General features: G+C 22.5%; 1 protein-coding gene across 1 annotated transcript in view; it reads right to left on the bottom strand.

Moving 5' to 3' along the window:
- The window catches only part of LOC129610451 (uncharacterized), a 52748-nt gene extending 32601 nt beyond the window's left edge, over window positions 1-20147 (bottom strand). The window contains exon 1 of the mRNA XM_055523044.1: window positions 19711-20147. The gene's annotated coding sequence lies outside the window, so the exon portion shown is untranslated. The remainder of the gene's footprint in view (window positions 1-19710) is intronic.
- Between the last annotated feature and the right edge of the window lie 4528 nt (window positions 20148-24675).

The raw sequence follows: 24675 nt of genomic DNA, 5'->3' as shown, positions 1-24675 counted from the left end.
AGCCTAATTTTTAAAGTTGAATTTGAAAGAGATTTTTCTTACATTTACTTTTCTATATACATATAAGTACTTTTTCCAATTAAAATTTCCTTTTATTACAAAATTACTATTCAACTTTTGTTACCCATATAATCGAGATTTTATTGTGCGAGTTGATAAAAGCACTTAATAGAATTAAAAAAAAATGAAATAAAACAATAATATACAAACAGAAAATTAAACTTTACAATAGATTATCAGCTTGACTTTTTATAATATTGTTAAAGACGAAACTAAATAAAGAATGCACGTTTAAATTGCACATTTTCTGTCACAATTCATCATTTTATTATTATTTTTGATTCAATTTCAATTTTTCTATTTCCTCTTATTTTTTTTTTCTCTATATAAATATGTAAATAATAATATTGAATTACATAAAATGAAAAACTATACTTTTATATTTGTAAGTATATACTTATCATTTAATAGATGAATTGATTTAAATTTATAAAAATTGTTTATTTGAGATAATTGCGCATTTACTAATAATATTGATTACATTTTCAATAAAACCATGTAGAAAACTCGTCCCTGTTTTCAAAAAAAAATTAACATTATAATATGCACATACTTATATATATACATATATATATACACATATTCTATATATGTGCATAAAATGGCTATACATACATAATTATATAAAAAACTATCAGTTTTCAATATTTTTTTAAATACTCACTAATATGTACGAAAAAAATTTTTTATGCAGAATAATTGCAAACAAGCACACATGCACTGGGTCTATATGAGCAAAAATTTTATATTTGCATATACAAAGGCGTATAGCTATGCTGATATTTATATACCAATCAATAATATCGAATGATCTTCAAAGGTCATGAATTATTTAAAACAAGATCGATAAATTTTTAAATAAAAGTAATGAAATAGAATAGATGCACACATACATACATTCATACATTCATTCATATTTTGTATTGCGCCGCTATTTATTTATTTATTTATATATATTTTTTTTCTTTTTGTTTTTTGAATAATTATGAATTATAATTGCACGTTTTCTATATATAGTTATAATTTAAATATGCTTATGATTTAAAGTATTTATGAATAATTATAACTACCTTTTCAAGGTCATTTAAATATATGAAAAAGATTAAATATCGTCGGTTAAAAAGCAGAAAGTACTAAGTGCATTTTTTGAGAATTCGGATTTCATAGATGAATTAAATCAGAATAATATAATTTTTGTTGTGGCAAAAAATCATGCAAATCGAGAAATTAAAGAGACCAATCGAATTGCACTAATTGATTAGTTTTACAATTTTACGATTTTTTCAAATTGAATTTACTCAAAACACAGTTTCCTGACTTAATGCTTTCTGCTTCTTAACCGACGATATTATGTATTTAATAAATTTAAGGAAGATTGAAAGATGCGTATTCATATATATAAGCATATTATGTAGGCATATATGTTCATATTTCAGTTTCTTAAATTCAGATTTCGATATATTAATTATGGGCAATTGAATTTTGAATGATGAACGATGATTTGTTCGTTATCATTAACTAATAAAATAAATTTCATGTAAATATTTGCAACAACATATACACAGATCTACCATTATTAAACCAAAATAGCATTATAAAATATAAAACAAATTTTCATTCATTTTACGTTTCAATCCCTAATGAGAGGCACATTATCAAACGTTAAAAATGTCCGTAAACACTGTTAGTTAAGAAAAATAGAACGTCATACAAAGTTCATAAATAATTGTTGATATATAAGCTATGCCGAAAAATGTACAGGATATACTCGTCTTACTCGACTAAAATTAAATACTCGTTCATATATTCTGTTACATCACATTTAGTGGTTATTTTTTTTTCAAAAACTCCGTCAGAACTTTTTTCAAACTGATTTTCTTTAGTTCTCCAAAAAAACTGTTGGAAACTCGAACGTGTAAAAAATTTGCATTTTTAGCATGTTTTTAAACATATATTCAACACGTTGTACTGGCAAAACTATGAGATTTAAAGGAAAATGTCATATGGGTTAACTTTTGGATCTCATTGTAGCACATCGGAAAAAACATAAAAAAAGAAAAAAATAATACAAATTTTCAAGAAATTTGTAAAAAAAAATTTCAAAAATAAAAACAAAAATTGTAATTTTGACGAGCTTTATCTCGAAACCTATGGCTCCGATCAAATTGATTGTAAGACCGAAAGCAAAGAGCAATAAATTGCCTGTAAAGCAAGCAGTCGATAGTAACTCTATTTCGCGTGATTCCCAAGTTAAATCGTTTATTTATGTGCAGGAAAAATCTTTTTTTTTAAAAAGGCTGTAACTCGAAAACGAGCATACTCGTATATGCCCCTCAAACCACCCATACAATTTTTTACTGGAAATTGATCAAAGAATCATCCCAAAAATAATTTGTCACCTTATGCGAAACACCCTGTCTACATTATAATGTATATTTATTTTCAAGGTTAAGCTTTTAAAATATATATCAAACATATTACAACTCAGCTACTATTAAATATTCGATTTGATTAAATATTTGCTTTAATTTCATCAGAACTGTTATTCAAATATGAATTTGATAAAGATTTTGCTATTGATTAATCGTTCAATGTTTAAACACATCAATTTTTATCAGATTAATTTAATTGATAGTATTTAATATTTATTTAACAAAATTAAATTAATTAAAGGTTAAGTGTATTTCGTTTAAAGTTGAATAAATAAAATTAAATTTTTTTAAATGAACCCATTTCACTAATTTCATTGTTTCATAAAGAGTACGTACACATTTGCACCCCAAATTCCGTAAATTTTTTTTAATTTTTAAACACTTTTATATTCAACCTTTATTTTTTTGTTAGTCAATTTAATATTCAACTAATAATTAAAAGAAATAAAAGTGATTTAAGATTAATTAAAACTATAGAATTAAAAATTTTAACACTTTTATCTTAATTTAATAAAAATAATTCTAAATATCGTTTCTTAGTATTTACGGCTATTGAAATGAAAATAAACAAATACCTATGTAGAGAAAAATTGTGTTAATAATTCTATTAATGTTAATTAATGTTTTTCTGTTAATTATTATCAATTTTTTTTTCAGAAATCTAAAAATTCCACTATAAAACAATTGTTTAAGAATTCTTTCAACGTCTAAAACTAATCAAATATTTAAAGAGTAAATTTTGTTATTTACACAAGCTTTAAAATTGTGAGAGTTATGCAACTTTGCCAAAAATCTATATACATATGTAGATATATATTATAGGTATATGATATGTTATTAAGTATTGCATAACATTTAAATTTAAGATCATGACTTGGAAGTGTGATAATTTCATGTTTTATGTTTGCAAATTATATAAATTTAGGGAAGAGTTTTTTAATACCTATAATTAGGAAAATATTAATTAAGATGGGCATAGCGCAAGAAAATTGTGAAAAGTGTTTAATAAAAATGTTCCATAGCAGAAAAAATTTCATTTTCGAATTAATTTTCAATGTTATATGAAGGAAACAAGAGTAAATGTTAAAATTATTCAAAAACGTATTTCACTTATACATATGTGTGTATATGCATAAAATTCAATTACATATTAAATTTTTTAACCTTAATTTTTAAAAATAATAAAAAATTATTTAAAATTTTAATTACTCTAAAAATGACCAAGATGTTTTTGCCGTTGGCTTTTATTGCTTAGAAATATTTTTACTTTGTATCGATTAAAAATTACACTCATTTTCAATTAAATTCATAAGTTAGGAAACTATCAAAATTTTTATACATTTTTTGTATAATTTTAATAAGAACATATATATAAAAAATCAAAAGTTTTAATAGTTTTACAATTTTATGCATTATAAATTTTGCCAGAGTTAATAATAATTTTTTATATGAATTCCTTAAGCAGTTTTTTGTAATAGAACGCATTTATAAATTAAAATGAACTTGTTCGAATGTTAACTACTTGAAACCATACAATGTAATTTTGATATTGATTTTATAGAATGTAGAAAATATAGATCATATTTTAAAATGTAGAAATATGAAGAAACTAGTTTTAATAATTAATTAGTTTATAATAAATTTTTGAAAAAAAAAACATAGGTACTAAGCGTAAAATATTATCGGCAATACTTATGTGACAAATTTTGTCACAAACTCAAAAATTATTAATACTATTATTAGTAATAGTTTTTACTTTTAAAATAATTGTTGTCATTGTAAATAAAGCAATTGATTCGCTGTAGGAATTTTTTATCATCGAAAATGAATATTAGAATTTCCTGGTGAAAATGTAACTTTAAATTTGACAAGAAAAAAATATTTATTTTTACAAATTTAATTTTAAACTATATTATGCGCAAACTCCTTTTGTTTACAAGAATGGTGTTAATGCTATCGTAATTATATTGGCGACATTGAAATTACTAAACTCTTTAATGATATTGAAACAGAAAAATAATAACAAACAAGTCTTTTTTATAGAAAAAAAATCATATTAAGTCTAAAGGAACGACATATTATGAACACTTTGTCTAAATAAGCTTAATATACCCATATATACAATTAGAATATTTCAAAAACTTTAGATGATAATTAAAAATACAAATTTTCTACTTTTACTTTAAAATTTCAAATATAAAAAAATAAGAAATTACGACTTATTAATATTCAAAGAACGTTTGTTTTTCGAAATAAAAAATCTATATAGCTTGTATAACCTTTTTTTAATACATAAAAACTTTAAAAAATTTGAACCATGCTTAAAATAACAAATGACTGTTTTATATCTTAATTGTATACAAAACAAGAATCATTAAAAGAACATTGACGCAAAGCTTAAATTTGATTTATAATGAATATAGGAATGTCATAACAACAATTTTACGAATAAGCCAAAACTATTAAGACTTTAAAAATTATATAATCCCTAATTAGTTATTTTTGAAAATTCTAATTGAATTAGTATATATATACAGAAAGTGTGATTTGAAATTAGTAAATATTTTCGCTAATTTTGTAAAATTGTACTTTAAAAATTAATTTCATTTCAAGATTTTGATATATGTACTTATGTTTCTATGAACATATTTTAATAATTTATTGAAGTTGAGTCTGAAATTTAATTAATAAATTTGTTTAATCCTATATATTAACACTTTTTTAATCATATATTTAGGCCCATCTAAAAATTTTTAAAAAATAATTTATGGGATCCTATAAAAAGTAATCTTTAAAAAAATTGTATTAAATTAAGAATTGGTAGAATATTGTGATTTAGAAACCATATTGATAAAACAATTTTCCTCTACAATTTTCTCTTTTTCTCTTTATTAATAAAAATATAAATACATACTGGGTCTATACAACTTACAATGTCCTTGCAAAATAAATACCATCTCATAAAAAAATAATATAAAAGAAAGAAACGAATAAAAACGTTTCATTTAATGCTAAGCGGCTGAATTATACCCTGCATTATAGTTTTATAATCAGAACTGTAAATGTGTAGGGTAAAATTATATTTGAACTCCAATTAGTCATACGATTGCCAAATTTCACACAACTACCCCTATTACATTTTAAAATATTCAAAATTAGTATTCGGACATGTATGGCAGTTACCCGAATCAGTACAGAAATTCAATTAAAACTTCCAGAATATTATATAAAATGCAGTTGGACACGCGTTTACAAAATTTTATATTATATTTTTGTATACTTAAATTTCATATTAATTTCTTTATATCTGATTTTGAAATATGCATTTAAAATAATGTCTTCGAGTTCAATGAGAGCTTATCGATCCCGTAATCGAAATCGATTCAATTATAATAGCATCCATCCATAGCAGAAAAGAAACAATTTCAATTTCATTGCAGTTTAGACGGACAGATATATGTGTTAATTACGCTAGAATTTTACGCTGATCAAAAACAAATCCATAACGTAAACGGCTCCTTCAAATGGTTACAAACTACATATCAAAGTTAATATATACACTTCACTAAGATGTACGGTGTAAAAATATGAATTTTTAGTTTCTAAAAATAATAAATTGTAAATATAATAAATTAGCAAAGTAATAGAAAATGGTATGAATTGAATTGTTTACTATACTGACCTAGTTAACAATAAAGAGAATTACAGAAACATCGGTTACACGCTATTTTGTTTAACAAGTACTTATTTTGTTCAACAATTTTGTTTTACATAGTTTAATAATTTAATTTTATTTAAGAAAAACAGTTAGTAGTAAATAGTGTCTTTTATCGCATTTTCCTTGTTATTCAATCTGTTATTGTTTGGCTGTTTTAATTGCAAGGCTTTAAAACTAATTATAACATGTAATCTGTAAAAATTTACATTTGTTCATCAATAATATCTACACAACATGTTATGTATAATTGAAAATCAAAAGATTAATGTATGTACATGTTGTCAATTAAATTTGAAAGTTTTTTATTATAAATTATTTTTAATTTATTATAGACCCTATATGTAAGAAAGTATTATGAAAGATAAAATCTACTAATTGTGTATTCTATCAAATTTTTTAAAGCCTATTTAATTAAATTTATAAAATTTCTTTTCAAATTTATTCAAAAATTTTTTAAGTATTTTTAAGCTATATGACACTTATAAAACACTTCAATGGAAATGACTAATTAAGCACGAGTGCATTTAATATATATTTTATAGTTTATTATTTCTAAGCTTTTTGAAGAACATTTTCTTACTAAACGAGCAGATACTGAAAATTCTTTATGAATACAGATAATCTATGCAAATATAATAAGTACTTGAGTACTTGTATTACGTATTTAAAGGATTTATTCTTTACAAATCATTTATAGTAAAGAAGAGTATAAAATTTGCTGTTACTTCTATTTTCAAAATTAGCATGGTAAAATTTATAAACTAATCAGATTATTAGAAGATTAGTTCATTAAAGTAATAATCATTTAATATTGAAATGTTAGGTATAAATACCTAATATGTAAAATTACTACTCAGATTCCATTCCAATGCAAACAAAACTTTCATGATTTCTTTCTTTCTTAGTTTATTCTGGTTATAATTTCAGTATAATAATCTATTGGCATAACATGTAATAATGCGAAATGTACACACAAACGTAATTTGTACTTATACAATATTGTATAAGTAAAGAATATGAACTATATTCCAAATATAATTAAAATGCATTTTCATTTCAAGGTGCCCAAAATCCGACGGCTAGTTGATTTTCCCTTTTTTTATTTATTTATAACGTATTTAATACACTTTATTATTATTATTTAACAGTCAGTGGTCTTTGTATGGCGCTGACATTTTTTTATTAAATTTATATTTAAGTTCAACTCACTATGGTATAAGGTAAAGTAAGGTAATTTCGTCATGTTAAGGGACTTTTTCGGTTTTTTAACGATGTATTTCGAAGAGTTAATGTGTGTGCAATAAAAGTATCATTTTTTGTTAGTTTGGAATGTTGACAAAATTATTTTTAACTTTTTCAGGCAGTTACTTTGTGAATTATTATATTTTTTTAAATTCTAAAATATCTCCAAAAGTCATGTAATTTCGTCAGCAAAAACTTTGAGTTTTTAATTTCGTCATGTGCAGTTGCTAATTTCGTCATGGCAAAAAAAAACTAGGTTTTAATACAGTTCATTGGACTAAAATAAAAAATAATGCAAATTTAAACTGTGTATATCATAATTAATAACTATCCGGTAACAATTTTGAAAAAAAAGCATGACAAAATTTGAACAATTCAAAAACTATGTAAAATTTTAATTTCGCCAGCACCCTAATTAAGTATTACATTCCGCCGCCTCACAAAATATGATTGTAAATAAAATTTTAGTAAAAATTAGTTTTAAATTTAATAGTTTTTTTAGATATTGTACAGAACTGTTATATTTGTCAAATTTAACATTTCAATTTCCGTTTTTCTCGTGTTTTTATCATTATTTGTAGAAAAACTTTGCCAATCTACATTTTTCGTTACTATTAAAATAGATTTTACCGGTGATACCTGAATAAAATATAACTGGCGAAATTTTATATTTTGGCTAGAAACACTGCAAATAAAAGTTCTGCATTCAATTTTTTTTAATATTTTAAGTTTCAAAAGTAAATATTCATATTTTAAAATGTTTTAATAAACCACTCAATTTCGTCATTCTGACGAAATAATCTCCAACTCCAAAAAATTTCGTTGGTAATTTCGTCACTTAACTTTTATTTTTTAATATTTCACTTTTTCAATTTTTTTCTTATTAATAATGTTTTTTTAAGTTTAATTTGTCAAAATATAAGCAAATATGTAAGAAATTAAACATATTTCAACAGATATACCCTTAAGAAACTTTCTACTTTTCTTAATGAAAACACTAAGAAAAAGCAAAAATTTGCCCCGGTATTTTTTTCAGTAATTAAGAATGCCTTTTAAAATTAATTTATTCTAATTTTTTAAAATTTAAGAACGAATCTTCTCACTTCAAGTATATTTAAAAACAAAAATGTTTAAAGTTTATTGAAAACAGATGGGGTTTCCTAATATTTGACAAATATGTGCAGAAAGTGCGACCTATGACGAAATTAAATGCACTGACGAAATTACCTTACTTTACCTTATTTAAGTATTGTGTTTGCAAAAAGAAAAATACAAAATCCAATTAATTTCATGTGATTATTTAAATACCTATAAATAAACAAACAAATGTTATTCAATCTACTTGTTGGAAGAAAGTGCATCTAAAAAAAAGTTCTACCTAAATCAATATTTAGGTATACATTTTGTTTGCATAATTTTTATAATAATAGTTATTAGTAATTTTATAGGAAGTTCAATTAGTTAATTAAATTTTGCTCTCCTATAGAAGTTAAACTAAAATCTAAATATTCAACATCCACATCTATCTATATGTGTAGTTTCTTGACAGAAATAATATTGCAAAACGACATAAAATCCAATCACTTACTATGTTAAATCAAAGATTTTATTAAAAAACTAAACAAAATAAATTGAAAAAAATTAATAATTTTTTAATGTTTTTGGTAATTTTTTTGTTATGTAATCAAATTAAAATTTAAATTCGTCAAGAGATCTGTTAACATAACATGAAATACGAACTGTTTAATTATAACTCTCGAAAAATCATATTTAAAATAAGTTTTTGTGTCGCTATTGGTTAAATCGACATGATGTTATTTGTTTTGATGTTATCACACAGCACCTACATTAAACTTTAATCTTAAGCAATAAACAAGTTAAAGAACAATAACATGATGAGCGCAGTAGTATTTATGAGGTAATGGTCATCAAAAAAAATAAAGAAATTTTTATCTACAATTTTTTTTCTGTATTGTTAAGTAACTTAACTATTGTGTTTCGACAAAAATACTAAAATATACTTTCAATTCTTTTTAGTCCAACATTTGATAACAGTTCGAAAATGTGAATATATTTTCGAACTATTATGCCTTTAATTAAATTAGATCAACATTATATTTTCGATTATATAACGAATTACATCACTAATATTTTGACTTAAATTTAGAAAATTTTATTTTCATTTCGTGATTTGCAACAGAATTAAGATAATATGGAGAACATACATAAGTATATGACGTAAACGTAAAGTATTAAAATAGTAATTAATATATGTGAGCGGATTATAAATGGGATTTTTGTTTTATTATACCGTTATAAAATTAAGTTGAAAACAAAAATACTTTTATTATCGATTTAAGAATTTTTCTGTTTATTTTAGTCTGGTATGGTTTTTTTTTGTTGTTTTCATTTTCGATGACATATGCAATTTTGCTTATTCTTATAAAATGTATGCATATATACGTACATATTTATATACTATTTCATTATATTCTTACATTTACAGGTTTTTAATATTTGCATTTTAATGGAAATTTAATGCATTTCATAATAATATGGTAGAAAAATAAATTTAAAATATCGAAAATCGAAAAGTTCCAAAATTAGAAATAATTCTTAAATGCAAAATTTACAAACACATGTACATATATACTTTCTTATACATATAGGGTTTTATATTTATAATTTCTTTTATACACATGCTATAATACAAGAAAAAAACAAAAATAAAAAGAAAATTAAGAAATTCGAAATATTCAAAATGTCTTCAAAAGTGGTGAACCAAGCCAAAAAGAGAAAGGTATAAAATAATTCAATTTTTTGCAATAATTTTTTTTTGTCCTTTTTTAATTTTACCAACAATTCAGTGATAAAGATTGTACAATGATTGCTACTATGCAACGAGAATATTATAAGTTTTGTTAATTGTAAACTACTCGATATCGGTATGTTCACAGTTTACCGTATTCCACGTGACAAAATTATATTTTTTATAGCCAATAATAATGCAATTAAATAATGACAATTTTATAATATGGAACTATGTAGGATTATGTAAGTAATGTATTACTGTAGATATGTGCCAGAGGCATAGGATAACATCAATGTTATACACATTATGAACGTATAGTAAAAAATTATTTCGATATTCCGTCAACAGGAAGAGATTAATTTTTTTTTTCAATCGGTAAGAGCCAAGAGCTTCTAAGTGTTTTTTCAGTCCTAAATCTTGGAAAATAATATATGTATTTCTGATAAGTAAGAAAAAATGCTACGTTTGAATTTTTTATCTTGAAAAAAATGTTCCACGACTTGTTATTTTTTATTTTTTGCAATAGCAGCGAGGCTTTATAAATTGTCATGTTCACGCAATATTCTACTGCATTATCAAAACTTTCATTTTAAAGAAGAATATAATATTCTTTTTATGAGCTTTTAAATGCAAATTCATTTTTAATGTTTTTTTAACAAATTCTATAGATAAAATTTAACCATATTTTCTTATACATATATGTATGTATGTTCAAATATAGTCTATAACGTATATTGCGTGTTAATTTTAATATTTGCATTTCTCGAATAATAAAAATAAAATAAATAATAAATATTCACTTAAGCAACCATATATACATTTGTGTTAATTATTCATTTAAATAATGAACAAACCTAATTTAAATTATATTATTTAAAAATGTAAGTAATACGCGCACAATGTTTCTTCTCAAATTAGTCAGATGCAAGCTTAAAATAGTTAAACGTGAATAACTTTTTAAATAAAAACCTTAAAATTTTTTTTTAAAAATAATTATAAATTCGTTTTACAAGAAGTTACTATGAAATAGGATTTTAAATAGACAGCAAAATCTCATATCTCAATAATGATATTTCTCGAGAGAAAGCGTCATGTCAGGAACTAAAATTGAAAATTTATGTAAAATCGTTATTTGATTATGAGAAAGAAACCTAATACTAAAAAGACCTACTCTAAATTAACGTAAGCCGACATTAGTAATTTATAGAGGATATAAGAAAAAAGTTTAAACGGAAAATATAGGTTCAATTCACGAAAGCGTATCTAAATACTGGGGCCATTAGCAGAGGGATTACAAAATAAAAACAAGATATTTATGTAATCCGAGCCTTATCTCCTAAACAAAATCTTCTTTTCACGTAAATAATTTAAATTTTAAAGGAAAACAAAGTTCTTATTGAAATTCAAAATTTATAATGAAATTTTTGTTGAATCTCAGAACACACGTCAATCTCTATAAGTAATACAAAAAAAAAACAATTATATATGCACAAAAGTAAATATAAAAATTAAGATAAAAAATCCAAAAATAAATAAAGAACGAAACATTTTTGAACTAGTGAAGCAAAAAATTTTCAATTAAAAAGAAATTCTTTTTAAATTTCTTTTTAACATCATTTCGAATTTTATTAATGAATAACATTAACCTTTTTTTAGTTAATTCATTTCGACACAAAATCTCTTTGAAATTTACAAATATTTTTTTTTTCCATTTTTTATTTTATTGCTCTATATTTATGATAATTTTAATTAATCATTTCATAAAAAAAAATGATTTGTATTCAAAAAACAAAAATTAATTAAAATATTTTAAAGTATTTGAAGTTGCTTAGAAATTTAATTACTAAATTTTATTTTAAATGCTCATTATTTATTTATTATTATTGTTAAAATGATATAAATTTCGGAAAGGATGACAGACAAAGGTTTTGCCTTTTGCGATAATATAGAAATATTAATAACTTAGATGCTTGTTATAATTATTATTAAGTACAATTTTGATAATTGAAATATCATTGTTTACTATACACGACATAAAAATAAATTTTGAAATTTGAGAATTAATATAAGAAATCTCTCAACTTTTAAATGATTAGGCTTGCCTTATACATTTAATTAAAGTAATACATACGAGCTATAACCGTAAAATAATTTTAACATGTATTAATATATATGTACGTATATATTGAAGTAGTTGATTTTAAGAATTGTTAGCACTTTCTACACTTAAAACGCAATAAACACCTAAAATCATACTATTTAACAACTTAATAAATATAATTTAAATTGCAATACTCTCTATGTACTCTATGTACATACATACTCTCTATGTATGTAAGAACAGTAATAAAACATTCCATATCACGGACATAGCCTTTAAAAGAAAAATATTATGCTTCTATAATAAAAATCTTAAATTAAGTATATATAGTGATTTTATACAGTAGTTAGCAATAAGTGTTATTATGGCATTCATGTTAAATTAATCTCTTATAATATTACAGTAATAATAACTTTTTTATTATTATAAGTAAGTAATTATTACGCTATTTTATAAATGAACACTGTAATTTGCGATCAAATTTGTTCATCAATTAATTTAATCTTATTAATGATTATTGTGTTTACATTTAATTCATATACATATATATGTATATATATTATTAAAACAAACAAATTTTATCTATGTGCTAGGTAAATTTAGTAAATATTTTAATATGATACGAAATATAGCTAATATTTAATTACTCATTGGAACCGCTTTTATTTTGTTATATGGAGTCCCTTTACATTAGATATGCAATATGATACTTTGTTATCTACATATTATATGTGTAAAGAAATATAGGTGAAAATGTTATGATATTACTCTTATCTTATCAGAACAGTACATATTTTTTATTTCATATTAAGTATATATATTAATTTTAAATAAGTGTAATATAGTAAATCTATGTCAAATTTCTTTTAAAAAAATATTATTTAATAACTTTTATGTAAGAAATCTTTTCTATTTTAGAACCTAACATTTAACTTCTTCAACTATAATATTTAAACATCCTTAATTAAATTTTAATGATGTATTTTTATGTAAATACATACATATGAGTACAATATAATTACTTACATATGTTTGTAGAAAAATCTCTTCTAATATTTGGGTTGTAAAATATCCTTTTTCTAAAAATATTTAGTATTCAAGAGCGTAAATACAAAAATATTAAATATGTATGTATGTGCATATATATATGAAAAACATGTACATAAATTCATATACTTATATATACATTCTAATGTATTATATTCTAATGTACATTCTAATATATAATAATAGTATATAGAAAAATATATAAAAAAATTATTGCATCCTTTTCCTATTTTATTATGTACTAAAAATGAAAGAACAGATGAGCATGTCCTTAAAGCATGATGTAAAGAGGCTGGACAACTTTTGACTTTTTTCTTTTTATTCTAATTTTATTTTTCTTCTTTGCTATTTATTGATTTTTTTTTCTTTATACTTTATAAAAATTCTTACGTCACAACCATTTTAATATTAAAGTTAATGTAAATGTTATCTTCAAAATTCAGTGTATTCATCACTGAGTGTGTCATTATAGTTTTGTGTTCATAAAATATTAATTACAAGAATTATACATTAATAAAATAGTATACATATTTAAGTAAATTTTCAGATTTTCTGTATAATTTTTGCAAATGTAGTAAGCACATGAATTGGTAACAAGTATGCATTAAATTTGTGTGAACTAGTACTCGTATGGAAATAACCACATACACCATATAAATCTTCTGATTTAGTACATAACATTATTATTTGATTTAGTACATAACATATTGATTTAATTGTACATTCATATATTTATATGAAATAATTTCAAATGAAATGATTGGAAATTACTACTTATCTATAGTTAATATCAAAGAAGGCTAATTGTATAGATTTTGAGTTGATTGCAAAATATAAAAATTATCAGAAAAAAATTAATTGAATATGAAAGAAAATAAATGAATTTAAAATTACGAACAAGTGAACAGAATTGCATAAAACTAGGTTTCTGGTTGAAATTAATGGAATTATAACTATACAGTAACTGTGTATGTATATTTGACAGTAGCATTTAATAATTATCTTAGTATATTTTAATAGAAAATCTCTGTATTTTAAACAAAACTTAAAATAAAATCGTTAGTTTCGTTGTATAGGAATTTTACTGTATTTGTACTTGTCTCGATAAGATAAATCCAAAAGGGTATCCTTGTCGTTTCTTCCAACTTAGCTTGAATTTTACAATTTGGTATATTTGTTTCTCATATATTATGTATGTACTATATGCGTACTTATATACAAAAATACATACAAACTAAAGGGCTACTGTCAAAATGAAAAAGAAAAATAATGTTTTAAAACTTTTATGTCATTTTTATTAAATTAATGTTGAATGAAAATTTATAAGAAAATTTTGCAAAATATACTGAAAGACTATACAATACTGAAGTTAACGTAAAGCAATTATCCTAGATCAGGCATGGGGAACCTGCGGCCTTAAGGCCGCATGCGGCCTTTTAACTGTTTTTTAGTGGCCTTTGTCCTTAAAAAAATTTATTTCTTATATTTCTTAAAAGTTAAAATTTTGCTGCCAAACGAGGCTGGAACCAAATATAAAATTGTTATCGAGCAACAAACAATCACAGAAAAGTCATTGAAATAATGAACCATATTATTTTATTAATAATGTACATACTTACTTATCTATTTTTATTTATGAAATAAACTGTTTTATGTTATTTTTTATATTCTGACATAATTTTGTTTTCATCAACCTACACAAAGCAAAAATTTATAACCTTTGGACTTTTTTTAAACTTTGCGGCCTGATTGACTTTGCATTGACTAAAATTTGGCCTTATATAGAGAAAGGGTTCCCCATCCCTGTCCTAGATAGTATATAGTATATGTATACATTATATTATTTACAAATTTATGCTATTTTATATACAATGTTATGTCATTATGTTATGTTTCGGAAAGTTACAAAAAATCTAATAATGTTTGCAAAAATATGTGTGAATGTACGTAATGCAGTAAGTATGTGTAAAGGAGTAAAAGGCAAAGTATGTAATGTATACATATATATACAAAACAAATATTTTCCAATATTCTGTCAAGAAAAAGAAAATAAGGACAATATATGTAAACGAATTGCTTTTTTTTTTATAAAAAATATTGGATGATTCTTTTGAGAAAAGACAAAAATGTAAAAAACTCAAAAGGGTCTTTAAATATACTTATATGTAGAATATCCTTATATATTATGTATACGTAGACGTATAATACATGTGGTTGTGTTTATTATATTATGTTCTTTTATGTATACACCCTAACCACAGTTAATGTCAATATTGTAAAAAATACAACTGAAATGATTCGGATTAAAATCCCTTAAGAAAAATGTAGTCTATATATTTATATAAGTATAATAGGTTTTTATATATAAGTAGTTATGTATAGATGTCTTTTTAAAAATATGCTAAAAGGATATTATATTTTATCAACTTTGATTGATTTTTCTAACTATTGAGAAATTTATTTATGAAATCAAGTATGAAAAAAAGATTTTGTTTTTTATATTTTTTTTAACATTAATAGCGAACACTAAGTATTTCAAGTTTAAGCGTCCAGCTTAGACAATTAATGATTGACAGGGCTTAAATTTAATAAAATCTTATATCAACAAATCATACATATTGCATAAACAAAATATTTTTTGTTAAAAGTATCATATGACAAATTGTAATTTAACACGCTTTAATTGAAAAAATTTGCGTTAATGTTGAAAAAATATAAAAATTTGATATTGCGTTACACGATAATATTTATATCAATAAAATATTCATGTAAACAAATGAATTGATTTTATATTTTAAATATAGAAATTTGAAAACCCACTCCAATTTTTTTAAAATTTATTCTTGTACTAATTGAGTTCCGGTAAATTGAAGGTACTATTATTGATTAATTATGTTTTAAAATAAATTATAGAATATTTTCATTTTATATAATTTTTTGATATTGAAATAGAGAATTTTCTATATTTAAGTATACTTATACATTCGCTAATGCACCTTAATTTTAAATTATTTAATACGAATTTTAAATAATTTAGAAAAAATAAATGGACATAACAAGTTTACCTTTAAAAGAAGATTTGCGCAACAGCAATTTATTTGCAAGTTGTATAAATATATTTTTGTATAAATATGCATATATGAATACACATAATATGTTCGTTAAATTCATGATTTTTAATGTTATGTCGATATTTGTTTCATTAATGACATATATATCCATATTATACTACATTTTATGTATGTACATATGCGCCTAATGTCAGATTTGTGTTATTCTTTTGAATTACATTTTTTTTTAATTTATAAGTAATATGTATATATTAAAAAAACAAAGTGCATTCACCCTTGTATTAATGTAGCCGGTTTATTAAAAAATGAAAATTTTAACATATTTTCTAATTTTATCTTATGTGTGCTTGAATGAATAAAACTTTGATTAAAAGCAAAAAACAAAAAATAAAAAGTAGTTTTGAATTCTAAATCTAGTTTAACTTGACATTTTGAAAATTTTGTGCTTTTAGAAATTTCGTGTTAAGTTTTTTGTTTTGATTAGACTATTTATATACATATAATGTAGACTATATAGTCTACATGTCATGTACACTACAATTTATCTACCTACATAATCGTAAAACTATATTTTTTCATGAATATAAAAATAAAAGTATGATTTCCGAAACTTTCGGCTGAATTAAATATGAGAGTACTAATTTTCATTTCCGAGATGGAACTACAACAGAGCAATCGAAAGGTCCGAAACGGGAAATAAATTGCTGTTTCATTTTTTTTTTCCAAAAATTTATTTAAATTTTAAATGTAAATAATTTTGAAGCGTTAATTGTTTGGGCTCGATATTCATATGATAAAATGACAAGCTCAGCCGAATTAATGCTATTAAGCGTGAAGTTTCCAAAATGAAAATATACATACATACATATATCACCAAAGAGACAAGAAACCACTTGTTAATAGAATTCAAACTTTTAATATATTGTAAGCATAAAATTATTATTAAATTATTTATTATGAAATTTATTAGAAATAACAAGAATGCAAAAATGAGTAAAAAAAAAGTACTATTCTAGCTAAAATAATTATAAATTAAAAAATTCGTAATAAAATTGGAATTCCCTTATTAATTATTAAATACTAAAAACCAGACAATTCAACCTATGTCAATATTATAATTCAAAAAATATATATACATTACATTTTCTTATATTAATTCAAGAGAGTTTAAAATTTGCAAAAGAAAATTAACATATTATAACAATAAATTGATATAAATTCAACAGAATTTTTTTATTTATAATTTTTATATTAAGTATAATTTATAACACTTGTATTTACTTTCAATGGAACTTTTTATTTGTCAGATATGCTCTATACAAAGTAAAACTTTATAACTACATATGAATATTTAAAATGTCTCGAATATTTGCAACTAAAATAAAAAATTTATTTTATAAATTTTTATTAAATTTAATTTTAGTTTATTAATCTAATACGTTTATAACTCTGTCCATACATGTATGTATGTATATATAGATATATTTTTAAGTATATGAAACAAAATGTACATGAGTATAGGTACATTTAAGGGAATTATTTTAAACTATTACCGCAAATATATTTGAATTATTTCAAGTGCAATATTATTACATATTTAATAATAGTTTATAATTTTAAATTATGATATTATATTATATTGTTAATTATTACATTACAATATAAAGAGTACCTATATATATATATATATATGCTTATACATTATATAAATGTATGGACTAAAATAAATAATGTACATACATATGCGTGTTCTTTAATATTTATATAAAATATATCGAATAAAAATTTAAGCTCATATTCTGAACATGAACTTTGAATTCAAAAGAATGTTAATGACATCGAAAGATCCTTATATATCTATGTTTACACATACATACTTATACAATTTTCTTATATATTAAATTTATATAATTATTATACACATAATTTTTTTTTATTAATTTATTGGTGTTTGAAATCAAATTCCAAATCATTTCATAAAATAAAATCTTTTCTTTTAATAAGATAAAACTGTATGTGTACGTATGTTCTTACATGATTATGTATATTTAAGATAGAATCAATGTTAATTGAAGGGCATCTATCAATTAAATATACACATACATTTATACGTGCATATTCATATATTGAAAACCGATATCATATATTTTTTGCAAATAATATAAATATAAACGATTTTTCTTTGCAAAAAAAAGGAAACAAATAAATATTTGTTTAAGATAAAACTTAAACTTTTCTATTTTTCCTATTCATTCATGCATGCTGTGTATTTGTAAAAAATTTAAGTAATATGCAAAAATCTAATTTGTTAAGTTATATTACTTAAATGAAACACCCTTTAGTTCAAAAATTCAATTTGTTTTTCCCTTTTATCCTACTACCTATGCAAATCTAAAGTGTATATACCTACCAATCAACATTATATATTTATATGTACATGATTATAATATACATAATCATATATTACTTAATTAATATATGTGTATATAAAATAGAAGAGCTTCTAACATTAAATTTATTCTTATCATAACATCACGAGGCAATCTATAATTGGAATTAATCAGTATATTTAAGTGAATAATAGGGAAATAGAGAAATCTTATATTAAATTCATGTTCGATATCTTTCCATTTAATTTTGTATTCGAAACTAATATGAAATATTCTTTTATACATTATGTATGTATAATATTAAGGTCGTCTTTCCTTTACAAAATTTAAGTGAAGAACAAACCAGTTTATTTCATACTCGTTTTGTACATATCCTTTTTTTCTCATATTTTTCATTTATGTAGGTAGCTACCTACCTACCTTAAATTTTTTATTCTTCTCCAAAATAGGTAGATTTGGCAAACTTTTTTAATGAAATTTAATAAAAACGAAAAAAAAAAATCCATTATTACCAAATCTGAAAGTTAAAATTACTTTTTGCTCATTTTAATAATTTATAAGCAATAAATTAAAATGATAAAAAAATAAGAAATTTTTTTTTCATTATCTTTATGAAAATATTCTGAATTTGCGCAGAACTTCTTAAAACATTTGCAAAAGAAATTGGTAATAAACTCTGCTTTCTCATATTAATATTTTCATAAGACCAAAATTAAAATAGATAAAATTATTATAATTATACTTAATTAACTTTATATTATCACAAGGGAAAAAAATTTAGTACTTATAGTTAAAAAATGATTACAAAATACTTAATATTAACATATATGGTAGTACCTTTGAGTCTATAGCATATACGGGTTCACTTTAAAGGGAATTTATTTAATACAAAAAAAAAACTTTAAAATACCAAAATGGCTGAAGATTAAAAAAATTGAATGATTGAAAGTAAGTAACAATTTATTTAAACTTTATTTTAAATAAAAGTTTTTTCTGTTTTTTTTTCTTTTATTTATTAAATAAAAATTCAATTTAAGTATAAGTCTGTATACCGAAAATGCACTACAAGCATTTAAAGGTGAAATTATCTGTCGACCAAATTAAGGTATTAAATTTTTCTTACAATTTACTTTTTTTTTTATTTTTTATATTTTTTTTTCTTGTTATTTCTGGTCAACAACAATAATACAATTTTCTTTTTCTTTTAATTTTCAATAAAAATCACAAAAAATTTTATTTTATCCGCTTTTATAATTCACTGAAAAAACACTAGAGTTATCATTCAGCACCGAATTGAAACTAAATTTCTCATTTCGAAATTCTCATTATTTATGTGTTAAAAATGTATGGTATGAATGAAATGAGAAAGAATATTATGTTCTAATTTTTTTTCTGAGTAAAATTTTTATAAGAAATTTTGTTCTAAAAAAACTAGGGGTTTAGGGGTATTTGTTTGTTGTATTTTATTTGAAATGAGTGAAATTTTAATATTATGTAATTACATAATTTTTTGCATTTTTATTTCTTATTTTATATTAATTTTATTCTTATGATGTTTTATGGGAAAACTCCTTGTCACAACTAAGGTTAATTAAATTATTAAGCTACAACTATTGCTATTATCCCGGACATTTTCGATAAATTTAATATACAGTATTTGAGAACTAAATTATTTCTTTGTATTATTCTAAAACATTATGGAACTTAGAATTTTTAAAGGAAAATTAATTTGATATTTTAATGTTAACGTCCCTTTTGAAGTAACTGAGGAAAGAGAATTTATGCTGATTAATCAAATTATGGTTTTCTTACATACGAAAAAATACAAATGAAACCAAGTTTTGATAATTTTGTTTTTTTGTAATTAGTTTTTCAAGGATAATTACCTTTCCTTTATAATCCTATTTCCTAATTAAATTGGTATGTTAAATAAGAGGTATATTTTATAAAAATTTAATAAATAAATTTCGCACATTCTTTTTCAAATTCCTGTTGCTTTTTCATCATTCTGATTTCAATCAGATTTCCAGTCACAATAATTTATTTTTATATCGCATCTACAAGATAAAAAATTAAAAAAGAAATTTGAGTGAAAATTTGAGTTACATTTTCTCCTTTTACTATTTCATTTTCTCTCGAAATCAATATGTGATGTGAATAAGAAAAAATTTGTTAAAAAAGTCTTAAGATTTTTTCATATTTTCAAATATACATAACTAAATAAGTATACAAATATGTACATACTTTGGAAAGAGGATAACAATGATTTGAGAATGAAGAGTCCATTTAAATACAATAACTATTCATTCTATAAAATCTATGGATGCACATTTAAATATTATATCGTCGGCAAAACTGTGATACCACCTGAGTGCAAATATTTCCAAAAGTATTTTACCAATTCTCTGTTTAGAATATGTAATAAATAATTACATACTTACTCGTATTCTTTAAATAATTTTCATTCTTTCATAAATTTAAAAGATGTACTACTTATTTGAGATTTTCTAAAAAGAAAATAAGAAAAATATTTTTGCAAATATTTGCACTTTCGTGGAATCAAAGTTTAGCCGACGATTTGTAATCGGCTAACTGGAAGTGATGGCTATGTGATAAGAAATACGAATTGATCTTTAAATTCGGAATAAAATCTTAGAGTATAGAGACATAAGCTATTAATTTTAACCAGAATTTGAAATATTTGATTTTATTAAACCAGAATTTGTAGAATTAGATTACATTATTTAGTATGTATTTAAAGATGTATCTAGGTACCTACCAGCTACTTGTACCTATATACTAAATTATAAGAAAAATTCTTTTAGTAGTTTGTATTAGTTTCAAAAAGTTGTCCTGATTCGAAAAACACACTTTATTTATGCTAAAAGTTTATGAAAGCTATATATATATAACATAAAAACTTTATCAAAACTGATTTTCTTCACCCTAATTCCTTTATATTACGATTTCAATAGGATTTTCAATACCTATAATTTCAATACTTAATTTCCTTCTTAATAAATTTAAGCAACAATTATAAAATCATCTAAAAAGAAGTGTAGAACACCATAAATATTCTATACTATCTAAATATTCTTTTTTTTTTATTAAAAATTAATTGTCCGATTGCTATTATCAAAAAATTCTCATAAGTTAAGTAAAAAGTCCAATTTCAAGTAAAATACAATTTAAAATTTTTGTTCCCTTGAGGAAATAAGGGAACTAACGAAGACTCGTAATTTTTTAACTTATATTGAATTATTATTTCGTTTAAACAATGAATTATATGTATAACGGTTATGTGCTAGATATAATGACAGTTCTTTTTTGTACATAAAATGTACATACTTTCAACATGAAAGTATATTTTTGAAATTTTTTTAATGAACAGAAATGCTCATTAAAAAATAACTCTTTTTACGTATTAACTGAATAGTTATTGCCTGCATTAAAAATATATTTACCTTATAACAAAAGAATTTTTATAAGTTCAAGTATTTAGAAACACTTCTGTTCTATTTAGAAAGTAAATAGAAAGATACGTGTTAACATGTACATATATATATATACATATATATTTACAACGAATAACAGGGGATATAACGTTCATTTTCAAGAAAATACCGTTTTATTTTTAGCTGTATTATTGTACCTACCTACATATGTGGTACAAAATCAAACAAAATATCCACAAAAAAAAACAGTGCTAGAGTTTCTTTAAGTTTAAAATATTTTCTATTTAAAAAGAAAAATCAATACATAGTACGAATATGCGATTAAAAAGTTTAGATAATTTGAGCAGTTCGAGACAGTCTGATCAATCTCTTGATTTATCATATTTTTTGGGAAATTAAAAAAAAATTTTCATTACATTTTCTGTTTTAAGGAATTTGCACTTATATATGCATACGTATATATACCAGATAAGTAGGTACCTTTTTAATACAACTGTAAAGTTTGTACTCTTGTAAGAAGGTTCCTCTATGTACATACATATATGTATGTACATTTATATACACGTATGTAAGTAGCTAGGTACCTACTACAGTTTATGTTAACATTCAGGTATTGATTACATTTATACATATAAAAATGTAAACATAAGGCAATATATATATATTTCTACCTTTTACACAACTTTTACACAAGTAGTATTACAAAGTTTTAAAGTAAACAAGTAGAAAACGGTAGGTACTAAAAAGGATAATATTAAATGTTAAAGTTCATGGCAACTACACATTCAATAAGGATGAAAACTTTAAATTAAAAGTTCATTTTACAAAGAAAATTTGAAAGAGGAATGCTAAACAAGCAAAAAATAAAGAAATTTAATAAATACATACATACATACGTGCTACATATGCATCTTTGAGTTAAAGGACGAGGAAACTTTTTAGTTACTTTAAAAATTTTTTATGACAAGTGTAAGTATGTAGATATTATCAATTATTTAACTGGGTATAGCATATATGTATACATACATAACTAGATTCTATATATTTGCTAGAGTTTCATGACAATTTCGAATGTTTTTTAAAATTCGTTCATGAATCTAGTATGTAGTTGCAACCAGAGAGCTGTAAATCTGAGCAAAGACCAGGGATGTAAATATTTCCATTGTTTTATTTTTCTGTTGGAAACTCATTGTACAATGTATGTACATATGTATAATATATTATATAAAACACATATTATGTTGTAGACCATCTATCAGTATCCAAAAACCAAAGCTTGCAATAAAATTTTGTACTTTATTTGCCTAAATTTTGATATTCTTAATATATGGTTAATATACTTACATACATACAATAGGATCTGTATTTACATACATACATACATATGCACATACATATATCTGCTTTATGTCCTAATTCTATCAGGAATCAGCCAGTGCACTTAAATGAGTTCAGAAAGTTTTATTTTCTATCTTCAATTACATTTTCAAACAATTTTTTAATTTTTTACAAATTTTTATATTTGTCCGATATAAAATAATATTTATGACAGGCGATTGTGATGTGGCATACTTATATGAATTTGAAATAATTAGTTTTCAATTTATAAACCTCAATTTTAAAAAATTTTAAACACAAGGAAAGCGAAAGTAAGTAGAGTAACCGTGTACGAATTTGTTCAATAGGCATACTAAGTCCAGACTGGCAGTGAAAAAAATATTTTCCGCCAAAAATTTAAAACCAGCGGTGTTTCCATTTTTAGATTGTACGATAAAAAATTTAAAATTTTTATGATGTGTGAGAAATGTAAAAGGTATTTTTGTAATAAGTTAAGTTTTGTGGAAAACTAAAATTAAAAAATTTTTTTTTAATAAAATTATAAATAAAACAATTAGAAGCATTTTAGAAGCATAAATTGATATTTGAAATTATCAATAAGAATTGTCAATGTCAAATTTTATATATGTAACTATAAGGGAAATTATGGGTTTAAATACAAAATACTTATTTGTAAATTACAAAAAAAAATTTATTCTGAATTAGATTTTCTATTAGAAAATTGAATTTTTACAATGCATAAACATGAAAGCAAAATTTTTTATTTGAAATTTATTTCTTGTTGTCACAATCTACAAAATTTAACTTAATATGTCAAAATATCATTATGCTGTCACTTAGTAGGTAACAAAATAATGATGTTGTGCAGAATGTGTTAGTAAAGAAAATGTACACCAGAGGTTAGGAGGGTATATTAGTGTTCCTAAATAATTATGTTGATAAAGAAATTAGCAGAAATAACCCGCAAAAAGTCGACGCTAGCTTAAAACATCCTTGTAAACAAATGTGA

The sequence above is a fragment of the Condylostylus longicornis genome, unplaced genomic scaffold (assembly GCF_029603195.1).
Source record: "Condylostylus longicornis isolate FDR11 unplaced genomic scaffold, ASM2960319v2 ptg000044l, whole genome shotgun sequence".
Taxonomy (NCBI): Eukaryota; Metazoa; Arthropoda; class Insecta; order Diptera; family Dolichopodidae; genus Condylostylus; species Condylostylus longicornis.
This window is presented reverse-complemented; position numbering and strand designations above follow the sequence as displayed.